Source organism: Ambystoma mexicanum, chromosome 9 (assembly GCF_040938575.1).
Source record: "Ambystoma mexicanum isolate Mex_15411 chromosome 9, UKY_AmexF1_1, whole genome shotgun sequence".
Classification (NCBI taxonomy): Eukaryota; Metazoa; Chordata; class Amphibia; order Caudata; family Ambystomatidae; genus Ambystoma; species Ambystoma mexicanum.
The window spans coordinates 553,370,954-553,398,942 of NC_090931.1; the positions used below are offsets into that span (position 1 = coordinate 553,370,954).

The 27,989-nt window shown below is 46.1% G+C and overlaps 1 protein-coding gene across 1 annotated transcript in view; it reads right to left on the reverse strand.

Moving 5' to 3' along the window:
* GDPD1 (glycerophosphodiester phosphodiesterase domain containing 1) overlaps positions 1-27,989 on the reverse strand; it is a 995,260-nt gene that overhangs the window by 707,394 nt on the left and 259,877 nt on the right. The window lies entirely within an intron of this gene.

Sequence of the window (27,989 nt, forward strand, 5' to 3'; positions counted from 1 at the left end):
TTCTCCTTACCCAGTAATGTCGAGGCTGAGGTAGCCGAGGATGATTGCGGCTTGGAGTAGAGTGAGGCCACGGCAATCACCGAGTAGTGTGGCTGAGTGTGTATCAACAGCAAGAGTGGATGCCCCCTCCAATTGCCTGTACTTGGCATTGAGGCGCCTGTTGGAAGGCTGTGCCGAATGGAGTTTAAGCCATCCTTTTTTGGCCAGAGCCACGTCGTTTTGCATTGAAATCCCTGTTCTAGCCGTGAGAGTGAGGACCTCCGCCAGGACCACTGCCTCTGGTTGTTCAACCTCGGGTTGTGGGAGCCCCAAGTATTGGGCTAGACCTGCAAGCCATTCATGAAATGGCTTGGCCGACAAAGGCATGTCGGGGTCCTCCACCTCAACGGTGCCACCAAAGTGTCCTGTTAGTCCGGTGCAATGGGAGGAGTACTGGGCACTGAGAGCTGAGGTGTACTGACCGGAGCCAGAGTGGAGACAGGGGGCCAGTACAGTGGGAACAGGCATGGGCAGCTGAGGCGGTGGAGCTGTGGAGCGGCCATGGGTGCTAGCAGCAGAACTGGACGCAGGACTGTAGGGAGCATGTCCCTGATCACATCCTTGAGGATGATGCCCATCTGTGGAGACCTCATAAACATGATGAATTTTTCAAAAAACCTGTCCTCACAGGCCGGTGGGGTGCACGGGCATAGGCGCAGGGCCCTGAGGCCTCCGCTTACTCTGCCTCGCTGCATGCAGGATGTATCTGCCCTGCAACGCTGAGGGATACACTGTAGGCCATGTGCTTCGTCCGGTAGTAGTGTGTAGCCCCTCAGGTGGAGACCCAGTAATAGAACCTTGCGGTCCCTCAGCGACGTCACTGGTAGGATCTCGTGACCCCTCGGCCTGGCGGCCGGTAGCTGAAACAGCCTCGGTACCTCTGTTGGTGCTAGGACCTCCCATTCGGACGTTTCCTGGGGAAGGAGTCGCCCTTGCAGGGTGCAGATGAAAACAGTGGCCCCACCATGGGCCTTGACTTGTGTCTGACTAAGTCCTTCAAGTCCTCTGGATGCGACCATCCAAAGAGCTCTCTGCACCGAGCTAACCCGTTCTTCTGAGCGAGCGGTGTAAGCGTATCACATGCAGTACAACCCTCCCAGCCGTGATCCGGGCCAAGGCAGCAGAAGCAAAGAGCATGGGGGTCGGACGTAGGGAAGAGCCCCTCGCAGGCTGGACACCTGCTGAAGCCCAATGACGTCGACATGCACCAGAAGAGGAATGAGTTATCTGAATAAAAGATAAGACAAAGCTACTTCTCTGGGAAGAGCGCATGGAATTACTAGGCTGAGGCCTAACCCAGGAGCAACGGTAAAAGTGGTCTGTTTCCGTCAACGCAGAATAGAGGACTAGGGAGTGGTGCCAGTGGGCGGAGTCAGGGGAGCACATGCTCCCAGGGCTGCATACCCACGCACCTCTAAATTTAAAGGGGAAGATTTTTTTCTTGTGAAAAAGGTTCTGTCTCCTGTCCCTAGGACTTCTTATGCACTTCCAACTGCCTGGTATACTTCCCTGCCAGAACTTCTCATGTACTTGAAGCTGCCTGGTTTACTTGCCTTCCAGGACTTCTTGTTTCCATATGCAACAGTTTCTCTTTACATTCACAATTGTATATCTCTTCTTTGGTTCCGAATATCTAGTTGTTTCAATGTTCACTTTGTTTTCCCCATATCGGCATTCCATTCACTCATTGTTATGGGTCGTATTTGTATTCTGCCTTTTTCACTCACAATTTTTTTTTTATTGTGTTTGATTAACAAAATAACCTTTACAATTAAACATAAAACGTCTCTTTACATCTTGATATTCCTTTTCCTCAGTGTCTTACAATTTTCTTTTCATTAGATAGTGCTAAAAGTAATTACAAAAGTGGATACATTACATTTTTCTGGTTCAAATGTATTACCAATCAATCGGAGAGTTCAATGTTTCCTTCATATGTCGACCTGTGACAATTTCAGATTAAGCACCTCGAGAATTTTGGTCAGCCTAATAATCAGATTAGTACTATTACCCCACATGCATTTGTTCCATAATGAAGTTCTAAAATTAAGTGAACCTGTATACCAATAGTTCCCAAATTCACTGATTGTCAATGATTAAAATCTTGTACAAAATATTACTTTAAGTTTTAGGGTCTCAGCCAGATTTACCATACCACAGAAACGACAATGAGTACCTTTGTTCATGAATTTCGCTTTATACGTAACCCAGTTTTTCACACGATCAAGGGTAGGAAATTGATTTAATCTAAAACGTAAATACAAATCTCTTTCTGCTAGGCCAGGGAATTTCAAAATGTAACTTGGTAAGTTTTCTTCTATAAATGGCATATTCATAATAGGCTTTATAGTTCCTGATCCTGTCAGACTGCATACACCAGTAAAATAGTTGAAATGTCCTTTTGTTAGCTGGTAGCCATGCTATAAATTATTATGTAGACACATTGATTAGTTCCAAAATCAGATCCATTTTCCTCACAAATTTGGTGAGCGAGATTGAGGAGCCAACGGCTATCATGATTTTTTAAATCCTCATATAATGAATTTTTTGGCGGTGATGGCATCTTTTTATAATTAAGCATTCTCCAATTTCTTTTAGCTGAGAGTGGTAATAAGCCACATTTGTGCCGGATAATATCATTTGGGATAGATTTTGCTAACCCTAATGTATTTTACCACAGTTTACCTTAAACAGTGTCAAGCAAATCATCAATCTCGACAGTGCAAATGTCAAGACAATAGAGAATGATAGGTTCAATTTTTAGTAAATAAAATTGAACCAATGGAAGAAATGACAAAATACAATATTTTCCTCGGTTAATACACATCTGAGAAGTTAAGGGCTTCAGCTTTTCATTTATCAGTTCTTTCCACCAAATGATTGAATTCTGGTCAGTTAGAGCATATCCCAAGTACCTAATTCTCTTAACCTGTAGAAGGCTGACCATACCAATAGACCACTGGAATCTATGCATCCTCAACTTCCCCTCCTTGAAGATAATAATCTGAGATTTAGATTAATTTATCTTCAGATTACGGGATTTGGCATATTCATATGTACAATTTAGTTTGCTCTGCAGCCCGAATGGTGTTCTATCTATCAACAACTTATAGAATTAATTTTAAGGTGATTCAATCTGGCAGGATAGCTTATTATATCTCTCCAGTACCAATCGAAGTCTGAAAGATACAGATTGAATAAGACTGCTGCTAGGGACTAGCCTTGTTTAACCCTGATTGCAGTATTAATAGGATCAGACAGGGTACCCGTGGTGTTAATACGGACCCTGTAAGTTGTCAGAGTATGTAAAAGTGCAATAAGAGAGGTTATATGTATCGGAATTCCCAAAAGAATCATTTTTTCCCCACAACAGCTCTCGAATCACAGTGTCAAATGCTGCACATAAATCCAATGCGGCCATATAGATTGCTCCTTTCCGTTTGTCCTTGGTTTGACACTGCAGAAGAGAAATTAGTGTGGCATTCAGTGAACATCCCATAGACTTTCTAAAGCCCATTTGAAATTTTGAGAGAGAGTTATTTTTTATTAAGAAATTTTGTAGGTCATTGAGGATAAGTTGTGAAAATACTTTATAAGAAGTATCAGTGAGCGCAATCAGCCTATAGTTTTCAGGGTCCTTGGCGTTTCCTTTTTTATATACTGGGACAATAAGTGCAGAACACCAGGAGATCGGAATCTGTCTAGTTGCAAATATGTTGTCAAATTTATTTTTTAGAATTAGAGGCCATAGATGTGGATCAGTTTCAATTAAGCATGGCAGAATCCCATCCGGACATGATGCTCATCTGGATATCGCCACAACTATATCCTCAATAGACCAGGGGCAACGCTCAAGGATAAATTTAGAAAATCACGCAGACCCACGGTAGTAAAGGAAGCTGGTAATTTAAATTCATCAGTAAAGTAGGTTTCCCAAGTAGAGGCTAAAATAGCTGGTTGATGAGTATGTAGTGTAGGGATTGTTATTGTTCTTAAGAGAGTCCAGATCTTACGTGTATCATGTTTGAGAATGTTATACATCATGTACTGATTATCTTTCAAAGCAACACCCTGTTTTAGATTCTTAATTTGATTTTTATGTCTCAAGATGATGCGATTTTTCTCCATCTTATGCAACTCCGAATCTAATTCGAGGTTTACCAACTGTCATAGATTAGCGTTTTTCTTTAATTTTCAATTGATGGATTTGTAGATTAAATGCATGTTTGTGCTGTGTAGGAGTCTGCACCAAACTAACACTCGATGACAAGGTATTAATGTGCTTAGCAATACAATTGTTCAATTCTCTCTCCATCACTATGTTCACACCAATAGGGATTTGAGTATGCCTAATAAAGGATGGATCCTCTCTAATCATTTAAGTACTTTCTTACAAATGAGAGGATTCCATGTTAACGATATCCCTGGTCAATCAATCTCAATAAGTTGCATAGCAGTATCCGAAGGATAAAGCCAATTTGAAAGACTTAGTCCTGTGGATATTGCAGAATGATCACCAAAACCCAGATCAAAAATCTTTACTTTTTGACAACAGTTCAACATGGAGGAGGAGATAAAGAAATTATCAATATAGGACTGTAGATCTCCCGCCTCCAGGTAGTTGGGTTAACTTCTTCCTGGGGGGGGGCACCAATTGTATGTCCTATACTAGGAGATAATCGACCCATTGCTGTCCATACCTTAGCAAAGGCAATAGCTTTTTTTTATTCTTTCGTTCACATTTCACATGAGTAGTAAAACATGTGGAGTTTAGATCTCCACCTAATATCACCGCCACATCATTGCTTCTAACAAATATCCATTCAAGAAGTGTATCTAGAGTGTTCTCAATTCTTTCCCATGCAGTTGGTGCTCTGTTCCAATAAATACATGTAATTACAATCTTAGTATCTGCAGATCGATAAGGATTAAGTTGTAAAGCCAACACAGAGGTACCCTGATGGATAAGTTCAACATCAAATCTCCACATATTTTTCACCAATACAGCGAGACCCCCAGAGGGTCGTCCCTTTAATCCTTTGGATGCTGGATATGTGCAACACCCATAGCCAGCTACATCAAAAGGTTCAGCATACATAGTTTCCTGGGGTAGTATCACTTCTAGAAGATTGGATGTCTCATAAGTGTCTACTATACGGTTACACCACCTTAAAAAATTAGCCAGACCACAGCTATTCCATGACATTATACGCAGGGACCTCATTGTGCTAGTGTCCCTGTTTATCTTTTCTCGGCACCATCTTAATGGTTTGTGCTAATGATGTAATGCTGATCAAGGATGCTGCCAATGCTAGTATTTGTTTGATGGTTTCATCATTAAGTTTAGATAAGGGCACATTCAATTTTTCCTCACTATTAGCGCCCTATCTTACAAGTGGTGTTACCAAGAAGGCCTCTGCATCTTGTTCATTCTGAAATAAGAGTGGTACAAGGCCAATCATAGAGAAATTCTCTCTGATCCCAAAACATCCTTGCAATGATTGTGGAATGAAAACCACATATCATGCAGTGATTGTAGTTATTGGCCAACCAAATCCACTCTATATCATCAGAAGGTAAAGTTCTGAGAGGAGGGATCGCTTGGAAAGCTTTTAACATGAAAGTTCTGTTTAGGCAAGTTCTACCATTGACCGCTATGTCACTCTGCCATCCCATGATAATCGGTAGGCCTGGTTCTAGCATATCTAATAATAATGGATTCCCAATTTCTGACTTCTCTTCATTCGCGTTATTACACTCTCCATTTATTGTCTGTCTATAAATCTCCTCTGATATGGGCTTTCGATCTTGGATACTGCTATGAGGAATATCTTTCGTTAGGCGGTGGACTTGAGAACTACCTGGAGTTCCTAGTCATCTTCCTCACTGCTCGACAGCGGTTCTTCATGTGCCAAGAACGCGCTTGCGGCAGTTTCCACCTTCTGTACTGTCACATTCTTTATATAAGGTGGCCAGGTGGGGCAACCCCGGACAACCCCCATGATGGGATTGTTGATAATCTTAGTATTAGTCTTTTTATTTTTAATTTCATAAAATTGTGAAAGTGCAGTTTGTACTCCTAGAGGACCAGTTTTAGTCGGAGCTATTTTCACATCTTTCTTGAATTAACAACTTCTTGCCTCAGACCCAAAAAACCCTCTCTGGGAGTCTAATTGAATTAGATTTTTGGACTTTTTTAGGCTTTTTTTTGGCACATTGGATGTGCTTGCATACACTCTGGCAACAGATTCAGCTGTTCCTCTGATTCCTCGTCAAGTTGCTGTATATCAAAGCCATTATCATTTTGTTTATCGAGGGCTTCACTCTTTAGGTCATCTGTTTTAACCATTTTTTTTTACTTTTTTTTGATGCAATGACCATCTTTTTGTTGCAAGCGTTTCTTTTTTGTGCTTTAGCAATTATTCTTTTTTTCTCTACGGGTTAATGCCACACATTCTTTATCTATCAGTTCATCCACAATAGGAATATCCATCACCTCTCCAGTTCTTTCATATCCCCTTCATAGAGGCCAATCAAATTAAACAAGTCTGACAGGCTATCTCTACATTCCTCAATGGGATTGGGAATGTGATTTGATGGTTTGGGAGTTCCAAAGATTTCACCTTGACCATTGGTTATGGCGATTTTGAGATCCGCAATATCTGCTTTTATTTGCTCATTTGCAGTCACAATACCCTCCACACTACCACAGTGTGGAGGTGGAGAATTTGGAACTGCTGTCTTTATACTAGCTGCTGGTAGAGCTGCCATTTCCACAAATTATTTAATTTCAGCATCAACCATTCTAGCATCAGCTGGAGTTTGTGTGCTCATATTGGCCAACGTTGCTTTTTCTTTAAGGTCACCCACTAAGGTAGATACAGATTGACATATTTTTGAGCATGTTCCCTATGCCATTCCTTTTTGCTCAAATCAGCATCATTCATATCACATGCAAATGCAAAGGTGCCCTGTTTGTGCTGTGGGGGGGGAAGACTAAACATGTGTACATCCTCAATTCCAAATGCTCGTTTTGATACTGGGGTACAGGGACTGAGGGAAAATCTCATCCTCTTCCCTACTTCCGCTTCAATAGCGGGACCTAGAATTGAACAATCATTTAACCCAACATTAGCAGCTTAAGTGATTTTACAAACTGTTTCTTTATTACACAGCCTGCCCACCTCATCTGTCAAAATCTTATTAGTCACATCCATGATTGTTATATCATTGACTTCTGTTACCTTAAATTTGATAGGGGATGATTCCAGATTTTCTATTTCACATTGCTTTGAGTTAACATGACTATCTCCCAAAACTATGTCAACTTCAACAATATCATCCGTAATTTGAGATAACGATAAGGGGCACGGTTCATTGCATTCAAAGTTTACAGTCTCAATCTGAGGGTTTAATTGAGACCCCATCTCTTCAATGGGGGACATTGCATTAAGAATTTCACCCTGCATTTCACCCTGCAGCATAGTAGGACTATGGACATTAGTTAATTTCCTACCACTTCTTAGGCCGTTTACCATAATGCCGTGTCTACTATAAGTGTCTACTATACGGTCCAAAACACCCACTCTGCCAGAATTGGCGAGTTGAAAGGGGGAAGGTATTGCAGACACTAATACTTCCTTATCTACATCCAAAAGAAACACCAAATGGTAGTTACTGCACAGTTATTATAACAATAGTACCCGGTGATTCAAATGTGAGGTGTACAAGTATGTACTTCAAATATTTGCTCTCACAACAGTCTTACTTATGAAGAGGATCACTTCTCACCTCAAAGTAGCATCACACACCCTCGTCCAGCACTGTACACTTGAGCTTATACAGATTGTATATAACCCCGTTTTGAGACTCTAAAGGACAAACTGGCGGTATAGCCTCCTCAATCAGTCAATCCGCGACCCGTCGAACAGTCTAACAGTAGACGTGCACTTCCTGGATGTGCGTGCACCAGGATTATGTAGCTAGTGACGCGGGTCGAGGGGTGGGCCTCGGGTGGGGGCAGGCACCAAACACAACCAATGAAAAGAGCCCTATTCAAAAGAGAAGTGAGATTCAGATGGGCGCAACAAGCGCAATGCAATGCAGCATGAATAAAGCACAATTGAAAAAGAAGCTTCACACTAACTCCACACAAGTCCACACTAGTCTGTGTTGCATGGCAACGTACTGCTCAAACTTCACCTTGCCGACTCGACTCCGACGTGCTCCACAATTCCGTATGTCCCAACGCCAACTCAGGCAGCGTGGCAGATCAGTCCAGTCTAACAGTAGACGTGCACTTCCGGTGCACTTCCTGGATGCGCAGGCACCAGGATTATGTAGCAAGTGACGTGGGTCGAGGGGCGGGACTCGGGTGGGGGCAGGCACCAAACACAGCAAATCAAAAGAGCCCTTGCCGACTCGGACGTGCTCCACAATTCCGTATGTCCCAACACCAACTCAGGCAGCGTGGCAGATCAGTCCAGTCTAACAGTAGACATGCACTTCCGGTGCACTTATCGTTTCCATTTCTGCAGCTTTACAGTGTTCAAGCTGTGTTTGGGGCGGTCGGTGAAACACCCCAGGGTCCCCACTTTGCTTGGACTGACTCACTGGCCCTCTGTGGCATCTCCGGTCCTGTTCGCACTAATGCAGCGTAGCTTTGCCCCCTGCCTTCCACGTCTCTCCGGCTTCTCTTGCGGCTCCGCTCCTGCACTCCTGCTTGCCTTCAGGTCCTGCTGAGGGTAAAGTTACTTCCTCCAATTTCTGAACGCCCAGGATCCGTCTTGTTTCTCTGGCACTGCTTGCTCGCACAACTATACTTTTCCTCTTTGCTGGCGAGCCCCTTGGCTCCGAAACACCGGATCGTGCCTCCAGCTTCCACACACCGCCAAGGGAAATGCAACCTCATCTCCTGAGCAGCCTCTCATAGTTTGGCTTTCATTTTTAAATTTCACACGCACAGGTGCTCTCTCAAAACAACTTGCATACTCATTGAGCTGGAGACTCCTGCTCTGCACCATTTCCTTCATCCTCCTTGTCCCAATGTGGGAATTGGAGTCCACTGATATCAACTGATGCATAGTACTTAGAGAATCTCTCTCAATGATGCGATAGGACATAACAGTTCTATATGAAGGGGAGTTAGAACAGAAAAAGGTTTTCTTGGAGCTTTTACTTTTCAGACCATATATGGGAGTTTGGCCTAAAGGGTGTTGGGAAAGGGTTTCTTTATTTTCCCTAAAGGGCAGAACAAATGCATGGCATTAGGGTATTGACTATCAAGGGGTCTTTCATGGGCAAATGTGGGATACCATGTCTCATCCAATGAATCCATGCCATCTCCCCAGTGGTTGTCTCCTGCCATGTGATCATCCCTCAAATAGGTACCCTATCCCCAGGGTTAGGATCAGGTTGCGGCTGCCGTCCCCTGGACATATGGGAGGAGCTTACCACTGGGGGATCTGTGATGACTCCATTGGATTAATCGCAGATGGTTCAATCATATTAAAAAGCTTTATCTTGGAGAAAAGGTCTCTGCAATAATAGACTGAGTACAGAACAGCCTATACCCAGTTAGCATTTCTGAAATTGTAGATGTCACAAACTCAAGAGCTCCCAGTGTTCTGGTAAAATGTCAGGTTCTTATAAGATGAGAGTTGATCTTTTAAAAATGAGCCATGGCTATGGGTGCCTTTTTGTACTCGGCTTTCTAACTATAGTAACAAACAGAGATTTGCCCCCTACATGGTGAATGGCTGAAATCGTTGGAGGCGGGGGGGAATCCAAGTAATTACAATCCCATTTCTCTTCTAGTCTCAGCAAAATCTTTGGGAAACTACTTTTGTCAAGTTGGTCTGTAAATCCACAGAACAAGACTATCTGACTTTCACAGTTGCTAAATACCGAAGGGTGTGCACAGGATAACCGTGTTGAGTTGCTCAGACTTTTGCCATAGTGCAGGATTTTGAATACACTTATGACTCTCCTTTATGGATTGGCACCAACTCACAAGGTAGATCCCACATGATAAACTGTACGAATGCTGACATTATCCTTTGAGTTTTAGCCTTATTAGAAGGGACACTGAAGGGAGTTCAATTGGAATTTATTTCAAAGATTGTATGGATTTGGTCCGTTTTAATTTTGCATTTGCCTCGATCTTGAAATAGCATATGTTATTAGGATGTTAATTATTTTATGACATGTGTATATTTATTTTTGGCAAATCCCATCAATATAACCCTCTCCATGGGATTCCTTGGTCACCCTCACTTAGTCCCCATCCCTGGGTAGGGGACAATCACATGAAGATGCTACCGAGTCTTTTTGCTGCGTGTACATAGTCAAACTCAGTCTTTACAGTCAGCAAGAGCTCTCCCACACAGTATACCAAATGGACTGCTCATCCTACAGAGGCATTGTGCCCTTAAACACATGTTTTTCAGCATCAATACTGTTCCTTTAAAAAGGAGACAAGTTGTGCACTTAGGAAATTAAAGCTGACGGAGTCTGGGGATACATTGTTTCCCTGTTGCCTTAAATTCACTCCTTTGTATAATCATGAAGTAGACTACTTTATAAGATGACTCTTTAAAAAAAAAAAAGCTACAGCAGTAAAAGAAACATTGGGGAGTGTGGCTTGGAGCGCCGATAGAACGGTTGCCTCTGCAGAATCCCGAGCCCAAATGGCTCTAACCTCTGGAAAAGTGGGTAGCTGATTCCCCTGCACGGCGCACTCTCGGGGGAACACTATGAGCAGGTCGAGCCGCCTCCAGAACAAAATCAGGGCCGGCAAAACGGCTAATTCCTTCGATGAACCTCAGAGAGGGTCTCCCGGCCCTCAACAAGATGGCGACGCCCACTGGACCCGCTGGGGGAGGGGAAGCTCCATGCCCTATACACCGCCAGTGACGCTATCATGAAGATTGACTCTGAGGGCAGGCAAGACCTCTCCTTAGCAGTAACTATAATTGTGGATGTGCCATCAGCGTCCTGTCTGCTGGCCCATCGGGAGATCAGACGTGCAGAATCCAGTGGCGGGAGGGTGACGGCCAGCCCTCCCATTACTCAGCAGCCAGCTATCAGCTCCGGAGTGGAACTCTCCGACCCCAGGAGGGAGTCGGAGACTGGAGGAAGCGTGCCCAGACAGCTGATTTCAGTGAGTGCCTCTCCACATCCCTCATCCCACGGCGTGCACACCAAAACGCCAGCTCTCCCCCACTCCACTATTAAGTAGCTGATAAAGCCCCCAGACCCACAGCGGTAGTGGGACACAGAGGCCGCCGACGGAGGAGGCAGAGGTTGTGGGTTGTATTGACGCACTCTGCTATACTATGCGGCCTCACTCTGCTATCTATGGTGTGAGAAACAGCAAAATGGCGCAAAAAACCCTTGTGTGCGCCAAAACCTCCAAAACTGCGTTTCAACACAAAAAGATGGCTGCACAACCTGCCAGCGATGGTGCATGTGTGGTGGAACAGAGCACACGATGCAGAAAAATTGCCAGTGGGCTCCATGACAAGTAAACAGAGTGCAGAGGGAGCAGAAGCGTTTTGCAAGTGAAACTCAAAAATGTGCCTGTAAATGACATTTACTTTGCTGCTGAAACTTCAAAATGCCTTACAAAACACTTTCCAACACTCAAAATCTTGCTTGGCACAAAATTTATTTAATCTAATGAAGCACTGTGAATTTACAACGTCCTGAAATATTAAGAGCATAAAATGTTCTCAGCAAAACTGGATTGCCTGTGAATGACATCCCCTGTAAAAAAATCTGTGTGTAGCCACACTGAGTGACAGCCCCTGTCAAATGGGCTCTCCTGATTAAACTGTAAAGATGTCTAAAACTAAAGATCTGCCGGATTAGCAAATATAGAAGGATTGTTGCTGAAAGGAACACGGATCTCAGTTGCTTTGATCCCACAAGTTTAAATCTAAGAATGTCATTTATCTATGTAATCTGATGAAACAAGTTTGTTTTAGGCTGGCTGGGCCTGCAAGAGGTTGAAATACAGGTTTCCACCCAAGGGGAGGGCATTCATCTCAGCAGATGCTCACCGACACATGATCATTGTGGGGTAGGCCAGACTTGTGTCTGCAGCCAAGGACTGAACAATGGCAGATTCTCCAGGCCAGGAAATGGACTTGTGAAAAGGTTGTAAACTAGGCTTGCAGAAGGAAATCGCAAAAAGGTGGGGGCTGCTCCTTGAAGTAAATCCCAAAGGTGGGGGCTGCTCCTTGCCTCCAGAGACAGACAAAAGGCGGACCATTTGCTGCGAAAAATATGTAATGAACATTTTTTTTAGAGACTTATAACTCGCTATCAGAAGTGGTGAAAAATATGAAACTGGGAGAGTTGTTAAGCTAATTTGTGGCCCTACATTTCAAAACGTGGAACTGTGTAGCATATTCTGAACAGGAATGGCAATATATGTGGTTTTATGGGAACACTATTTATGCTAGAATTGTTAAACTTTGCACACACATTCCAATGGTAAACGCACATATTTGTGGAAAGCTGGAGAAAGTTTGGAAAATGTTTTCATGGCGAAATGGACAAAATGCGGCAAAAAAGGCGAAACAAGGTCTCAAGCTGGGAAACTTGACATCTGTCTTTGATCCAATCATTCGGATGCAAGGCCGAGATGAGGCTCTGATCCAATCCCAGTACACAGGGGAAAGTTTAGTTAAGCTGGCCCATACACCCCTTTTTGTGATGTCATTTGAAAGGATAAATAGAGAAATCTGACAACACAGACTATCTTCTGATTCCAGCGAAGCACTTTGTTCCAGCATTCAACATCCAGCTTTAACATCCTTCCAGAGCCAGATGCCAATGACCAGACCAAGCAGTAGCTGAACCATTTTCAGCTAGGCCTCAATCCTCAATTAATCCTCAACTAGTCCTTACAACCCAGTGGAGCGCTGTGGTGTGGGCAAGCATCCTGAAACGATCTGGCTTGCTATCCTAATGCTTACCTGATGAACTCGCAATCCCGCTCAACTGAAATATCCAGAAGCAAGAAGGGCAGATCCTGTGCAGTTCCGGCGACCGGCCTAGCTGATCCTGTGCCGCGCCTGATGTGCTGTCCTTCCTTGATAGACCGAATCCATTGTCCAGAATCTTGATGGGCCTAAAATCTTAAATCCCAGTGGATTGTGAGTATTAATAGGACGCTAGAGAAATATTGTATACCTTGCATTATCTTGTCCCACCCTAAATCTCTGAACTATCCTTACTTTCACACCCAGTAAGTGTCAAAATCTTAGTGCTATCTTATTCTGTCTAGTTGCTTAAGCACCATTTTCATAGTCATTTTTATTTGTGTAACTCTCATCCATAAATCCCACTTCGATTGTTTGGACTGGTTCCACTGGGGAAGGCACTGGGGATCGGTTACTGAAGTCATGAATCAGTCTCGGAGCTTACTTCATCCCAACCTGGTTGTCTAGTCTGCATGCTCTAGCCTTGAGAAAAAGCAGACGCCATATTTTCTGGTTTTAAACTGAAGTCCTTGTCCAAACCTGTGTCTTTATTTCCAAAAAAACACCTCTCACTAAAACCTCCATAACTCCCTCACTTTTGATGATAGAAACGAAATTTCAATTTCCACTGATAACTTACATCCTTAGCTACATCCACAACCCAAAATTTCAAAACAGTGAGGCTGACCTGTTTTTATCAAAAATCACATAGTAAAAGTTTGCCGCAAATTTACATTTTGAAAACGTTTTGCGCGTGTGAATCGTCTTTAAATTATTTCCCACTTTGCTTTTGAGATTTCAAATGTTTTTTTTGATTAAATCATTGCTTGTGGTTGCTTCCATCTGTTCAAAGCAGCTGCCATAGAATTTCATAATAATTCAAGCATTTTTGACCATATTTAGTGTTTTTGCTCAACCAGTTTCAAAGCCATTCTGACTGTTGAAGTCAAATCTGTTTTCTCTTTTGTTTAAGTGGGGAAGGTGGGAGTGATATTCTGTTTGGTCTGTATTATTCCCGAGTACCTGCTCTCTCCTCACATCTATTTAAATTGCCTATTGGTGGGTTGAGGGGTGTTGCAGGGGGAACCTCCAACCACAGTGCTGTCTGTTCCAAATCAACCCAAAAGTATTCTTTTCTGTGCTGCATTCTTTTTGTATTCATTAACTGATTCCCAGTGCATTAAAGATATTATTTAGTGTTCTGTCACCCCATTGGTGATTGCTGTTACCTATTAAAATATATTGTGATTTAAATTCACAATAATTAAATAAATATTTACCTTTGCAAACTAGCCTGATTCTTGGTTCAGTGTGACTGGGGGGTATTTTGAGAAGGGTGTGATATGAGTGGTAGATCATTCAGAATATTGAACTTACAGACAAAAATAAATAAGGGTTTATTTTGCGCACTACATGCTGGGCGAGACTTGGGTGTGTGCCTGATTGAAATCCCTTTACAAGGTGCACAGCGACACCGAAAGGACCCTCGGGGGAGCCGCAGGCCTGGGGATTGGAGCGGTCAGATGGCTCATTGCCTCTGGCCAGCCAGTAGCGCCCATACCCGGGCTCCCACACAAGAAGCCAAACAGAGGCCAGATAACAACGGCCCCTGCAAGAGGCGGGCTCATCACTGGCAAATATACAGACATTTCCCCCAACGTTGCAGAAGGGTAGCTCCCAGAGGCTGCCAGACAACGTCTTCGAGTCCAGCGCAAGCCACAAGAGAGGCCTCCTATATTCCGGACACTATCTCTGCCTCCAGTGCACTTGAGGGGGAAGAAAAGGCAAGCACACCTGCCCACGCTCCCACCCCTGTTCAAACAGCAGAGCAAAAGCACTGACCCGGAGGAAACTAGCGCCTAGGGCCTGGTGACAGCGGCCCCAACCCCACACAAACTAACTGCAGCCCACAGAGATAGACAAGCCCTGCCTCCACCACCCGCAGCCTCTATGCTCCCAGGGGCTCCAACACCCGTCACAACTGGCAACAGCTCCCTGGCGTTCATACAGGGCCCTGCAGCTTGCATTGCTCATTAATCCACATGTACTCCAACCACCAGCCTGCCACAAGCCAGGCACCAAGAGATCCGGCTTGGGCAATCTCAGAAGCAGTAGGTGAGCAGCATCCCATTTCCTGCATCCCACAGGCAAGCAAGAAAACCCAGCCCTCAGGAAAAGTAGGGAGCACTGACCACCCAAACCAAAGCTCACCCCTAGCCTGCAATTAAGGGGATAAGCCCCTGCTCAAGCAGCAGAAAAGCCTTGGTGTCACAAGAAGAGGGAAAGAATCAGATTAGACCCAAGCCCCCCCTCCCCTCCAAGAACTACAGGGACGCACCTTACACCCTGCCCCCCCACCCTAGAAGAAAATGGCATAACATCTAAAGCCCTCAAATTCAACGGACATAGCCACCATGTTGCAGTCACAGTAAAGTAGCAAAAAACAGGACCCCAGAAACGCCAAACCACATTCCCCAGAGAGACCTCCAGACCCTTGGGCCAAAAAAGGAGACATCTAGTCTCTGTTAACAGACATCAAAACTGAATTCCGGAACTGTATGGCGGAGATCAACAACAAAGTAGAGGGCCTAGACAATCGGATGGGGGAATTGGAACACAGAATTAGCGAAACTGAAGACCAAGTCCTAGACCACGCGGCCTAGCTAACGGAACTAAGAAGGAAACTCCAGGCCATAGAAGGGGAAAAACAAGGAAGTAACATGCAAGCAGGAAGACCTAGAAAACGGGGTGCGCAGAAACAATGTGCGTATCAGAGGGGTCCAAGTCACTATCTCAGACCAAGCCCTACAGTCCTTCATAAGCAACTTCTTCCAGTCCCTCCTCCCAGACTGTGACAGAGCAATGCTGCTGCCTCTGCAACAGAATCATCCAAGTTCAATTCTTCTCAACAAAGCAAGAGATTATGTTAGCCAGCTGAACGCATTACAGATATACCAGGTCCTGGCACCAGCAACTGTCCAGAGATGCAGGGCCCTCAGACCGCTCACATCCTTTCTTGAAGACCACAAAATCAGGTACCACTGGATTTTCCCGGCTGCCTTTCAATTCACATACAAAGGCGACTCCCAGTGATAGGCTCCCTTGAGCCCAGACGAAGATCTGAGAAGCCCCTCCCCCACTGGAGGAGGAGAAGCCCCAAAACCCAGATGGAATGCATGGACTCAGGTCATGAGGAAGGGGAAAACCATATACTCCCCGAAGCAAACATAACACGGCCCAACTGAGCACATCCACATTGGTTGCGCTGGAACCCACCGCAGGAAATCACAAGAGACTCTAAAATAGCCATAGGCCTGCAACACCTCTTCAAAGCATTGGGAGTGGTGGACACTTGGAGGGTACTGGGGCCAACAGCCAACGTCTACTTTTTTTCTCCCATGTACACCGCACCTTATCCCAGATAGACCCACTTCTGGCCAGTCCTCAACTCCTCTTCTTCACAGACGATGTAGATATAAGCAACTGGGTGCTATCAGACCACGCCCCAGTGAGCCTGACAGCACGCATCCACAACCCGATCCACCCCCATGATCACAATGGTCCCTCTATGACCCGATCTTCCATGACTTGGCACTCCGAGATGCTCTAGCCACAGCTATTCAGCATTACTCTAAGGAGAACCCGAACGGCCCCACCTCAATTGCCACAAGATGGGAGGCAATGAAAGCGGTCATCAGAGGGGAGCTGATAGCACACATTGCGGCTTACAAAAAACGACGAGCCATTCTCCGGGAACAATTGGAGGTGGACCTAGCCAAAGCAGAAAGGAGGCACAGAAAGGGGTGGTCCCTGAAAGTCGCCCAGGCACTGCTAATCGCCCGTAATAAACTAGAAGCACATTATGCAAAACAGACAGCCCAAACCCTGTCCCAAACTAAACAGAGCTATTACGTAGACGGCAACCAAAGATGACAAGTTCCTAGTTAGGAAATTGTCCAAAAGCCGCCACCAGAATCTGATAAACAGCCTAAAAGATCACAGAGGGATCATCCAATATGCTGAAGCAACTAAAGTACAACTGGCAGTCGCACACCTAACCAACACCATGACGGCCATCCCACGGAATCCAAAGCTGCAAGAACAGTACATCAAGGAGGCCGCCCGCCCCCCACGTCCCAAAGTCGGTTCGGAATGCCCTGGAACTCCCCATCTCAAGAGAGGAAGTGGAACAGGTGATAAAAGCCCTAAAACCCAAAGCCCCAGGCCCAGATGGATTCTAGCCTACATTTTATAAACTCTTCAGCCCTCTCCTCACAGGCCCCATGACGGAGCTCCTAAACTCCTTCCAAGAAACACTCTGTGACCCAATCAATGTAGGAGTCCACTACCATCATGGTGCTCAAACCTGGAAAAGATCCAAGAGACTACACACCTTATACAGACCCATTTCCCTTCTTAACATTGATGTGAATATCTACACTAAGGTGCTAGCAAATAGACTAGCGAGGATCCTCCCCACTGATCAGCGCGGACCAGACAGGCTTTATCGCAGGGAGAAGCACTGGCGATAACATCCGCCGAGCCATGAAACTAGTAGAGATAGTGCCAGGAAACCACCAAGAACTGGCCATGCTCACCCTAGACGCAACCAAGGCCTTTGACCGGGTCGAATGGTTGTTTATGGACCTAACACTGTAGGCATTTCAATCAGGCCCCAATTTCCGCACCATGGTCCTAGCCAACTATCAACATAAATTAGCCCACATTTCACTCACGTGCGGAACAAGACAAGGATGCCCACTCTCTCCACTGATCTTTGACCTAATCGTGGAACTCTTTGCCCAGAGTCTGTAATAACGTCATCGAAGGAATGTCACTAAAAGGGGACCAATACAAGGTGTCGCTATACACCGACAACATGATGCTGTCACTCATGAATAGTCAGAGCTCATTACCAGCAGCCTTGACAGAGCTGGAAGCAGTCGAGCAGGTGGCAGGCTTCTCCATACCTGGGAGTAGATATTGCGGCCAACCCCAAAAAGGTATATGCAGAAAACTTTCCCCATCTATTCAGTGACCTAGAGGCAGACCTCAAGAGATGGGAGACCCAGGAGATCTCAATACTGGGGAAGGTGACTGCATGCAAAATGCACTTACTACCAAGATTCCTGTACCTCTGTGCGGCACTGCCAGTGGAAATCCCCCTAAAACCCTTCCTTCAATTACAGAAACAAGTTCTCCGATTCATATGGAAAGGGGGAAAAGAGTGAATTCCGCAACAAAGTAATGACGGGGCAGCTAAATGGGGGGGAAATGGGAGTACCCAATCTCTGCAACTATTACATGGTGGCCCAACTAACAAACTCCCTGGCATGGACTAACTCCTCAGATCCCCCTAAATCGGTCAAGATTGAACATGCCGGAAGCCCGATGCCGCTCTGCAACCTTTTATACACTTCAGCGGTAACTCGCAGGCAATGGCCAACAATCCTTTCATCGACAAGGACCACCTTGAAGATCTGGGATAGCACACTACAAAAGAAAGAAAAAGATTCCCAAGGGGCTAGGGCTAGGCCTTTGCGCCCCAGTCACCCATAACCCAGACTTTTCCCCGGGACTGCAAGCAGCAAACTTCCACAACTGGACCCAAGGAGGACTACGAACTCTGTTATTCAACGGCGGAAACCCCTTAGACTTTATGGAATGCAAGTCCTGCTTTAACCTTCCGGAAACGGATAGGTTTACTTACGCACAACTACGCCACTGGATCTCCCGAAAGCCTCCAGGGCGCCCTCTCCCTTGGGACTCATTACTAGACGGCCCCAAGAGAGGTCACATCACTAAACTCTACAAGCTGTTGCAAGAAGACATGCTAGTTGTGAGACCGGCATACATGGCCAAATGGGAAATGGACCTAGGGCATAGCATTGAGGACCAGACGTGGGTCGACAACTGGTCCAGAAACAACTCTGCATCCAGATGCATCACAACTAAAGAAGAGGTGCTCAAACTGCTCTTTCGCTGGTACTACCCACCGGAAAATCAGCGCCACTTCAAAAACTTGTTGGATCCGAATAGCTGGAGACTGTGTGGTGCCAGGGGAACATACTTCCATATGTGGTGGGAATGACCGCAGGCTCGATCATTTTGGGAACAGGTACTCCAGATAACAGAAGCCACCACTCACTGCAAACTGACGCTGACACCAGAGTGGTCCTTCTGGGCATCCCAATACCGGACTGCTATCCAAGATCTGGAACCACTGCAAAATTGATAACTCAGCTGTTACTAGCGGCCAAGATCTCACTTGCCCACAGATTGAAATCCAAGGAAGGCCCCCTACTTCCCCTGTGGTGGACCAAGGTCTGGGACATTCGGGTGGCGGAAAAGGTCACAGCAGCCAACGAGGGGACTCTACCCTGCTTCACAGATTGTTAGGACCCCGTGCTGGAATACGACAGCCTTCCCAGCCCTAACTTTGAAACCACATCAAGCGAGACTCATCCTATGGCTCCTATGGTTATCAATTCTGAGCAAGGGGAGAAGCAGTAAGAAGGGAAGATCCCAAAGGCAGAAAAGGACCAAGTCACCAGAGCGAGGGGTGATGTGAGGAGGGGAATATATGGGGCTGAAAGCAATACCAATGTCACTGCATAATCTGGAAAATGTAACCTATTGTATCCAGATTTAAATAAAGTTATAAGAAAAAAAAATGAAACATTGCAGCAAGGAATTAAATTTCTTAGGCAATCAGGGAGCAATCAACCGAGACATCAAAGACACTGTTTTCGTATGGCACTCTCCAGAGGAACACTAACCCATATCAAATTCTGCCGCAGAGTGGAAAATGCAGCTTTCATCCTACAGGACAGCGTCTTGAGTGTTTTTTTAGACCTGCCTCAAGCTCTGCCTCCAAGCCTTGCCTTTCAGTCCTTTTCAACCCACTAAGGTTAGGGCTCTAGGTAGAGGTTAAGGCAAGTTAGGGGGATGTAGGGTGGGAGTATGGCGGAAAGGGAACTCTGGACTATAGTGAACAACTTTTCCTTACGCCAATGTCCAATTCCCATTTCTCCATACTTCTGGGAGATTCACAAGCATGCATCTGTGGTTGGAATGCCCAAACTTCAACTTTAGCCAAATAGGTTCCTCAGGACCACTTGTCCAAACTCAGCATCCACCCCTGAAAACAAGTCCAAAAATAGTGTTCACAGAAGGCTGATAGAGAGCCCCCTTTTGCAGACTTTGCTGTTCAGTCCCAAGGGAGGCGTCTTTGAAAGGCGAACGACATGATCATTGCCCTCACCACATGAGCATGTAGACCTTTAGGATGAGAAAAATTAAGGATTGCATAACACTAATATGCAAGATACAAGCCACCATGCAATTGTGGATATAGAAGAGAGCTTTTATTGGCACGAGCATGAAAAGGTGTGACATTTTAAAAATACTTTGGTTCTATCCAGGTACAATTTCAGGGCTCTCCCGACATCCAGGGTGTGAAGAACCCTTGCCCAGCTCGCTCAGAAGATGGATTGGGAAAGATGGGGAGAGAGACTTCCTGACTGATGTGAATCTCTGACACCACCTTTGGTAAAAATGATGGGTGTGTTCAGAGAGCCACCTTGTCTAGATGGATACTGTGAACAGTTCTTTGGCTGAACGAGTTTGTTTTTTTTTATACACGCCTGGGTGAGGTTATCGCTATGAGAAAGGTGACTTTCCAGGAGACTAGATTAATCTCTGATGTGGCCATGGTCTCACACGATTTGTGGAAAAGGGTAGTAAATGCTACATAGATGTCTCACCTGGGATGGGGGGGGGGGGTCTAACTGGTGGATAAAGGCAACCATGTCCATCGAAACACCATTAGACCACTGGATTGGAGAATGGCAGGCACTGTTCATCAGAGTTCAGGTGCGCCTCTTAAGCAGCTAGGTAAGCCCTGCATGTCTCAACTATATTGACCGTAGCTTCCAAGCTAAAAATAAACTATAATAAGTCATCCATCTAAGCCATTAGTGGGATTATTTCCTCTCTAGAGTCCAGTAACAAACCCTGAGCCACTTGCTCTCATATTATGATCTCATGGAGTCCTTTCGTGCAGCTTGAATGATTTGCATATTTCCCTCCGAAAGACTCAGTCGCCCCAAGGACCTGATCTCATATGACATGCCGCGCAGTTCAGCGATCCTGGGGAGGGTGTTGGATCTGGCCTCACTTCTGGCTCAGCAATTTCAGGAGATCAGGACGAAAGCAAGGGTTTCTCAAATCCGAGAGCCAGAAACTGGCTGACCAGCACAGAGCAATGAAGAGTACCGAGCACCGCAATGAAGATTACTGAGCACCACACTTCTTCCCGGATATTGCAAAGGGCATAATGAATCAAAGGGAGGGCAGGAAAGGCCCAAGTCATCATCACTTCCCAAAACATCTCCAGAGCATCCGCCAGTGAGCTCAGGCTCTGGGCCTCCTTGGTAGCAAATAGGTCCACTTGTGGAACTCCCCAAGTGGAAAAAGGGACTGGGTTGTGGAAGCAGTTCCCACTCGTGGATGGCTTCCGACAGATGACTTGGGGTGTCCGCGTCTATTGCATACTCCAGGCACATAAACTGCTAGAAGCCAGATGTTGACCCGAATTGCTCATTCCAAAATTGGAACTCCTAGCGAAGTAAGCCGTTTTAATTTCCTGCTCCCCTTGTTTGTGGATGTAAAATATTAACCCAAAATTGTCAGTTCAGACCAAGATAGTCTAGTTCTGAATATTGGGCAAGAAGCCTTTTAGAGCCAGAAATATCACTTTCAATTCCAGGAAATTCAAGTGCGGTTATTGCTCTTCCAGAAACATGCAGATAGCCTATAGTTGCTCCGCAAAGCAGAATTGAGGAATCCGTGGTGAATCTGCATTGAGGGTTGGGATCCACAAAAGTCCTGCCCATTAGTAGGTGCTGAGAATGTGACTACCAAATCAAATCCTGAATAATTTTCGGAGGGATTGGAATTTCTTTGCTTTGTGGTCAGAAGCCTGAATCCAGGAATCTCTCATGCTATCTGAGCGTTGTATGTTTTGCTGAAGAAAAGAACAGGATCATTTTTTTTTCTTCACATTTTCTTTTTTAAATGCGGGTGTCCCGAGTTAGCCCCTTCAGCCACTTCACCCATCACTACCACCCCAACTACCACCCCCAACTCCAAAGCCCCTACCCCACTTATATGATATGATATATATGATATATGATATGATATATGATATTTTATTTATATCGCGCTCATACACAGGTGTTTCAGAGCGCGACAAGGCAAGGGAGGGGAACAGGGGAGAGCCAAACAACGATCTTACTAGGCCCAGTGACATTGAGAACGTGCAAGTGCATGGGAGAGGGGGAAGGGAAAAGTGCATGGGAGGGAGAAAGTGGAAAGTGCAGAGCAAAGGAGAAACAGGATAAATAATAAATAAATAAATAAATATAATCAGCACAAAGTGGTAGTGCAGCCAAGAGGCAAGTGCTAGGTATGAGGCAACAGATCAGGTAGGTCTGATAAGTGCAGGAGGGGGAAAAAAGGGGGAGGCTGTATGGGTACAGATACAAACCCAAGTGCAAGGGGTGGCCCGGAGGCAGTGCGGTAGGGTGGCAGGGTGAGCAGGAACCTGGGACCAGAGGACAGAGGGTGTCCCAAAGCAAGTTGCCAAGAGAGAGCAGATCAGCAGGGGGAGGGGGGCGAAGGCAGAAGCAAAGAGGAAGGTCTTGAGGTGCTTCCGGAACCTGAGATGGTTTTCCTTAAGTTTTAGAGTGGCAGGGAGGCTGTTCCAGAGGGAGGCCCCAGCCGAAGACAGATCTATCCCCAGCGTGTTTCTTTGAAAAACGACTGACCCTGAGGGAGTTAGAGGAGGAGTGAAGAGCTCGAGAGGGGAGGTATTTACGGAGGGATAGCTGAAGATATTTTGGACCCAGGCCCCAGAAAGCCTTGTGGACAATGTAGAGGGTTTTAAAATGTAATCCTTGCATCCATTGGGAGCCAATGGAGAGATTTCAGAGCTGGAGAGATACGATCCCAGGGCTTGAGGCCAAGGAGAAGTCTTGCAGTCCTGTTCTGGATTAGTTGCAGAGGGCGTAGAGAAGAGGCAGGTAGATTTAGAAAGAGGCTGTTACAATAGTCCAACCTAGAGAGAACCAGAGCTTCGGAGACAGTGAGCTTCTGTGGGAAAAAGAGGAAAGGTAGAGTACCTCTGAGGAGGTGCAGTAGGAAGTTTGACTTTTTAGAGACCTCAGAGATGTGGGCAGAGAAGGAAGGTGTAGAATCAAAGATGACTCCGAGGTTCTTACCCTCGCAGGTGGGGGTAGGAGGAGGGCCAAGGGAGGCTGGCCATAGAGTGAGGGGAAAGGATGGAGAAGGTGTCCCGATGAGGAGGACTTCAGTCTTGCTGGCGTTCAGACAGAGATCGTTAGCAGAACACCAATTTTGAATGGCAGTAAAGCAATCAGAGATGAGAGGAGGTGGCCGAGGGTAGCCTGAAGATAAGTTGAGTATCGTCAGCATAGCACTGGAAATTTTAACAGAAAATGGCAATGCAGTGGGAGAGAGTTGCCAAGTATAGGTTGAAAAGCCAGGGTGAGAGGTTAGATCCCTGGGGAACACCACACGTAGAGATGGAGATAGATGATAGGAAGGACCCAAGTTTGACCTGGGAGGGTCGGTCAGCCAGGCCAGAGCCTGATCAGTGATACCGAGGTTATCATGGAGAGGGTTGAGCAGGATGGTATGGTTGACCGTGTCAAAGGCAGATGAGAGATCGAGTAGGATGAGGACAGAGGGAAAGTTAGCGTCAAGGTTGGAGAGCAGATCCTCACAGATTTTCAGGGGAGCAGTTTCCAGGCTTCTGGCAGCTCAGAAGCCGGACTGGTGGTCATGGAGACGGCCAACAGTGTCAGAATGAAGGTTAAACTGAGAGATGGCCAGTTTTTCCAGGAGTTTGCCCAGAAAGGAAGTAATGGAAATTGGGCGATAGTCAGTCGGACAGGTAGGATCAGCTGTGGGTTTCTTGGGAAGAGGATGCACAAGGGAGTGCTTCAGAGGGGAAGGGAAGGATCCAGAGGCAAAAGAGTGGATGCAAAAGTCAGCAGGGGCTGGAGCAAGGGTGTCAATATGGTCCTTTATGGTTTTAGAGGAACAGGAATGAACTTGTGACAAGGTTTTCATAGATCGGACTTGTCTAGCAACCTCATCGGGGGGAAAAATGAGGAAAGGACGAGAAGGGGATTGGGTTCGGCCGAGTTGTTAGATGCTGCCGAGACACGGGCTTGAATGTGGACTCTCTTCTTGGTGAGGACAGAGTCGGTATTGCCTTTGGAGCAGACGACAAGCCAGTTTGTCAGAGAATGAACAAGAAGCCCTCCAATTCTTCTTGGACGCCCTACACTTACGTTTACGTGCAGCTAGGTCGTAGTCAAACCAGGAATTGCACTTGGCTTTGTACTTCAAGTGATCCTCATGACAGGGGCAAGAGCATCAAGAGTATCAGAAATAGAAGAGTAGAGAAGGGATAGGGCTGTGTCAGGGTGTGAGTCAGCCACGAGGAGGAGGAGAAAGGGGTAATGGGGAAGAGAAGGTGGTAGCGAAAGCCTCAACTGAAACACGCTTCATAGGTCGGATGTCCGAGAAGGTAGGTGGCAGTGTTGGTGTGAGCTTGGCTTGGGGGGGGAAGAGAGTGAGAGATGAGAGGAGGCAGTGGTCACTCCAGGAGAGAGGAGTAGTCAGAGGGATGGAGAGGGGGAGGCCAGTAGAGATCAAGACATCAAGTGTGTGACCTTCAGAGTGCGTTGGGCCAGAGGGGAGGATAGAGAGAGCGAGGGAGTTGCAGAGGTCTCGCAAAAGCAATGATGAGGGACAAGGAGAATCGAGGTGGATGTTAAGGTCACCAAGGAAGAGGAGTTGAGTGGTAGTGGCCTGGAGGGAGGAGGAGAGGTCAGCCCAATCGGGGAGGAAAAAAGGTGATTTGACAAGGGGGCCAGTATAGGGTAGCAACAGTAAGAGTGGCTAGGCGAGAGAGAGAGCCTGCATACAAGGCATTCGAAAGAGGATTAGGTCTGTGTGGGAAGGATAGTGGCACGAGTCCACTCAGGAAAGATCAGGGCTACGCCGCCTCCAGGCCGGTTGGATCTGGGTGCGGAGAGGATCTTGTAGCCACCAGGGAGGAGAGTATCAAAGCTTGTGACAGAGCTAGCTGTGAACCATGTCTCAGTAAGACCGAGGACATCAAGGTCAAGTTCTTCCAAGAGGTGGCAGATGTCAGAGGAGTGTTTGACAGCAGAGCAGGAGTTGAGAGTGGCAGCCTTAAAGACCTTCCGGGGAGGGGTACAAATCAGAGGTACGCCCTTATACCCCTTATCCTTAAAATACATATGTACACCCCCCCAATCGAAGTAATTGTATCTAAGTAAATTACCATGTTGCAATTTACTTCGGCAAAACAATGGGACACCTATCTGGGACCTGCTCATTTTCACCCTGGTCACAGGCACTGCCTGGACGCAAGAGTGCTATGAGTCCCAGTAGCAAATGAAACCCCAATATGCTTGCTTCCAGTTCGGAGTAGAGGAACTATGAGCATACGCTCTGGATATCCCTTCTTCGTTCTGTCACCAGAAATATATTTCCTAGGTGAGTATCCCAGCAGAGGCCTATGCAAGACAGGTCCTGTTGTGAGACCAAAGGGGCAGACTTTTCACCAGTTTACCAACCGGACCAGATCAAACAGCATGGCCCAGCAAATATCACAGTTCCGCCCCCGCCATCTGTGGAGACTGCACCCTCATTAACCAGTCATCAGATAGGTGAATCCATACATGGATGCCCTGTAGGCGAAGTAAGGCTGCAACCGCCAACATTGTTATCACTAAGAAAGCATAAGAAAGCACTCAATACCGGACATGAATCCCCCGAGGTAATGGTCTGCCAGGAATTGATGTAAAGAGAATTCTTCCCTCCCACCAGAGTACTGTGGCACCGACCTGCACCATCACTTACTGGGCTTCTCTGTTGCAGTAGAGGAAGCTCCTGCTGAAGGGGCAGGGGGAGAAAAAAAACCTTCAACAGACGTCGTCTTTTGTTCCTGTGTGTGCTTGGAGCCCTGTCCTGCTGCCTTGCATTACACTCTTGGAATCCAAAAAGCCTGAAAAGGAGTGGGACTGCCATCCTACAGCATAGCCACAAATACCCTAGATGACGTGTCAGCAAAAAGTAGTGCTGCCACCAGAAGATTCTGCACTATCAATCACTCTTGCATCCGATAGTCCTTGAAATTGCTATAGGTATCGGGTGAGGGCAAACTTTCCAAACTCTATGGGACCCTTCCATTGTCTGATTCGAGGCAGCCAGCAGAGTCATAGCATTAGCCTGATGCAATTGCAGCAATTAATTGACAAACATTTTTGCCCAGAGCCAATAGAGGTAGAGGCAGAAGTTTAAGCCACAATGGAGTATATCCTGGCAGCCACCACTACCGATGAATACGGTTGAGGGCAAGATCCCAATGAGACCCTTTTGGACTGCAATAACCTCTAGCTCACATCAATTCACATATTGGTAGAGGTCACAATGAGGTGTTGACCAGATCTTCCTTGCTTCAGCAAACACACATTCCTGTAGTCCCATTTCCAGTCTTTCCGTGTGCACTCATCGAAACACCCCTTGCAAGGACTCCAGGCTCCATTGGTGGAGATTCCAGGATTGAATTTCTAAGGTGGCCATCAGGTCCATGAGACTATTGTGGAAAGTGTTTGCCGAGAAAGGAATTTGCAAAGAAATGTCTTCTTCCTCCGGTGCAGGGTCATCTGCCGCCTATTCTGTAGGTCAGTAGAAGGATCCTTAGAGTTACATACTGGGCCTTGAGGGTGAGGTGGGCAACAGGAGTCTCTGTGATCTTGACCGGCTGACGGAACTCAAACATTTTCAGGGGGTTTCACCAGATCTTGTGGTTTCAGTATTAGGTCATAAAAAAGATCCTTAAAATACTTGTTCATAGGCCAGGAATGCATGAGTGCTTGGAATATGGTGGCTTCTGATGCAGGACTGCTTCTACCATGCAGTTGAGTCACATCTCTGAAGCACCCTGTACCACGATTCTAATTAAGCCAGTTGCCAGATCGGCCTGGCCAATCAACTGTCCACATAAAAAAGTGCAGAAGAGGTGGGAGTGAAATACTATGTCGGAAGGAGAGATATCTGATTTGGGGCTGGTCACTTCACTCTGGAGGTAAAAGTATCCCTTCCTAGTAAGGAAGTAGGGGTAGACTTGGGGAGCAAGTCTAAAGTCCCAGCCACTGTTGTGGAGGACTCCGTGCTTGTGATTTCATATGATTCTGTGATCTTAGATGGACTGAGATAAAGGACTTGGATAAAGGTTGCAGTAATTCGAACTGTGTCAAAAGAGGCTTGTGTTCTGAAGGCGGCCCATCGAGATTTGAAGCCTTCATGAAGCTTGGTCCCTAGAGGTTGAATGTCGGAGGAATTAGCACTTATTAAAGAATCTTCAGCTGTACCAGTAACGGAATTAACCCGCACTGCAACCTCATGAAAAGTTCCGGTATCCTTAGCTCCACAAGGGGATGATCCTCGATGCAGCCAGTACAATCGTTAGCCCTCACTGAGGGAGTCTCAGAGCGCGCTCCAGTATTGTTAGCCCCCAATGGTGGATACTCAGTCTTGCTGGTTGAGATATTGGCCCATAAACAGGGATCCTTGAAACAAGTCCCGGTGATACTAGAGCCAGACTAGCCGTTCCCATGACAAGGGACCTCATGAATACATCCTCAGACCGGGGTGCTCTAAAAAGGAAATCAGTTACTTGTCGCTTTTTATATTTAGTGATGAAATTCTAAAGGTGCTTCAGAGCCAGGTGGTTGGAAAACCTCCTCCCAGCGTAGGAGTTTTCGATCTAAAGTGCAAACAGAAAGTTTATCACAATAAATGATGCCTGCAAGAAAGACACGCAACAAAGCCTTT